At 43.5% G+C, this 2975-nt stretch overlaps 1 pseudogene; it reads right to left on the bottom strand.

Moving 5' to 3' along the window:
• Nucleotides 1-322: 322 nt before the first annotated feature.
• Nucleotides 323-1117, bottom strand: LOC143836796 (MAD2L1-binding protein-like; annotated as a pseudogene).
• Nucleotides 1118-2975: the final 1858 nt, after the last annotated feature.

The raw sequence follows: 2975 nt of genomic DNA, 5'->3' as shown, positions 1-2975 counted from the left end.
ATTATGGCCTTCATGATATCCTTTAAAAAAATCAGCCTTGATAAGAGATTGGAATTCAGTGAACATGACACAGAGATTGGGCAGTGAATCTAGCCTACTGCTAATGTCATGTCCTGTAGGGTTCTCCTATGATGGTCCAATTGTTTCAAGTCTTGTTTAATAACCAAACAGGAGAGAAAATGGGTTAACGGATCCCACAGCACACTTTTACCCTTTGAATCCATACTCCATTCAATGATACTGTAATCACAGTGGAACATTTAGAGAGAAAGCTCTCTAGAGAATACAGTATAGCTCAGCACAGTTCTTAAAGTGCTTCTGGAAAAGGAAATCAAACAAGACACTTGAAATTGCAGATGATTAATGATTTGGCACACAATAACAGCATTATAAGGTTAAGAATGTCCTTTTCAAAACCTTGTCAAGAAAAGTAACAAAAACCCTTCCCTGTCACTGGAACGTGTAACCATATATAATCATTCAAGGCAGAGTTCTGCATTAGAAGAAAGTTGGGTCTGAACCAGTCAATGCCACAGTTGCTTGGACAATAACAATGACACCCAGGGTGGGGTCAGCTCTAAGACATCTGCCAGGAAGTGAGTGAATGGAAACACTTGTGTTCGCAGACTCTCCTTGCTGCTACCTACAGAGATGCCCTGCAGGTTGATCTCATGTAGCTCTTTAAGGCTGATGGCAGTACCATCAAGCAGAATAATTACTTGTGGGACAAATGACAAACTGAACATGATTCCCAAATGCTGGAACCCTCTCTCCAGGTCACATAGTACTTGCTGGCATTTCCTATCATTGTCTAGATCTCTAGACTTTTCTGATCACATCTTCATCCTGGTATGAGGTCCCGCGGATCTGCCTCCAGGTGAATCAGGAAAGCTGCTCAAAAGGCAAGGACAGTTGCTGCCTCTGGTGCAGGACAATTATTTGCAAGTAAAATGGAAGCAGCCTTTGTGAGTTACTAAGCCAGGAAAAGTCACAGACACAGAGGCAGTGTCACCTGCCATGGGAGCCTAATCCCACAATCATGAAGAAGAAGAACAGACACCCTGTGAGGTGGGTGAGGCTGAGAGAGCCCTGATATTCCTGCTCGGTCAGAACCCAGCTGGTTGCATGTGGGGGAGTGCAGAATCAAACCTGGCATGCCAGATTAGAAGTCTGCACTCCTAACCACTACACCAAGCTGGCACTACACCAATCATAGGAATGGAGTCAGATTCTGGAGCTGACTCAGCCAGACAGGGTGGATTGGCTGAAAGAGGAGCACAGAGAATGGCTGAGTCATCTGTCAGACCCAAGAGGGGAACCCCTGGGACCCAGTGGGCCAGGATAGGATGATGGGTGTGTGTGTGAGAGAGGACATATCCAAGGCACAAATTGTTCTCCTCAGGCTCATTGACTTCCTGTTTTGCTGCCAGGTATGAGCTTTCGTCAGTCACTGCTTGCTTCTTCAGAAAGGCACAGTTAGGTCAAACCTTCTTATATACTGCCACAGTTAGGCCAAAACTTTTTACATATTGCATACACAGTAATTGAGTTTTGGAAAATTTGAGAGTACAAGCTTAACCTTTGGGTAGGAATAACAAGCTCAAGGGTTGAGAGCCAGTTTGGTGTAGTGGTTAGGAGTGTGGACTTCTAATTTGGCATGCCAGGTTCGATTCTGCGCTCCCCCACATGCAGCCAGCTAGGTGACCTTGGGCTCGCCACGGCTCTGATAAAGCTGTTCTGACCGAGCAGTAATATCAGGGCTCTCTCAGCCTCACCCACGCCACAAGGTTGTCTGTTGTGGGGAGAGGAATGGGAAGGCAATTGTAAGCCGCTTTGAGCCTCCTTCGGGTAGGGAAAAGTGGCATATAAGAACCAACTCTGTCGTCGTCGTCGTCGTCGTCTTCGTCTTCGTCTTCGTCTTCGTCTTCGTCTTCTTCTTCTTCGTCTTCTTCTTCTTCTTCTTCTTCTTCTTCTTCTTCTTCTTCTTCTTCTTCTTCTTCTTCTTCTTCTTCTTCTTCTAACATATGCTAAGATTCTCTCATGGCCCTAAACTACCAAAATAGAAAACAGAGTAAAATTGGGGTATATTTAATCTCTATCCCAAGCAATAAAATGATTTTTCATATGACCAGCTCCATCCTTTCATATGCATACCAGAACACATTTGCTTGAGTTCTTCTTGGTCTGTATTTCTTAAGGAATATCCCTGCACTACTAGTATGTATTTTGCTAACTCACATGTGCAAAATCTGTTGACTACCATGGACAGCCAAAGTTACCAACAAGATAGTTTTAGAGAGGAGCAAACCAACTATGTCATTAGAAGGCAAGAGATTACGGCTAAAGCTCACTTACTTTGGACACATCATGCAATCAAACTCATTAGAAAAAACATTAATGCTTGGCATTTGTTGTTGTTATGTGCGAAGTCGTGTCCGACCCATCGCGACCCCATGGACAATGATCCTCCAGGCCTAATCTCTTCTGCTTCTGTGAGGTCCCTACCATTTTGGTCCCTTATCATACCCAACTTTGCATGAAACGTTCTCTTCATATCTCCAATTTTCTTGAAAAGATCTCTGGTCCTCCCCATTCTATTGTTTTCTTCTATTTGTTTGCACTGTTCATTTAAGAAGGCATTCTTATCTCTTCTAGCTTTTCTCTGGAATTCTGCATTCAATTGGGTGTATCTTTCTCTTTCTCCCTTGCCTTTCACTTCCCTTCTCTCCTTAGCTATTTGTAAAGCTTCCTCAGACAGCCATTTTGATTTCTTGCATTTCTTTTTCTTTGGGATGGTTTTAGTTGCTACCTCTTGTACAATGTTGCGAACCTCCGTCCATAGTTCTTCAGGCACTCTGTCTATCAGATCTAATTCCTTAAATCTATTTGTCACCTCTACTGTGTATTCGTCGGGGATATGATTTAGTTCATACCTGAGTGGCCTAGTGCTTTTCCCTACTTTCTTCAATTTAAGC

This window comes from Paroedura picta, chromosome 4, assembly GCF_049243985.1.
Source record: "Paroedura picta isolate Pp20150507F chromosome 4, Ppicta_v3.0, whole genome shotgun sequence".
Taxonomy (NCBI): Eukaryota; Metazoa; Chordata; class Lepidosauria; order Squamata; family Gekkonidae; genus Paroedura; species Paroedura picta.
This window is presented reverse-complemented; position numbering and strand designations above follow the sequence as displayed.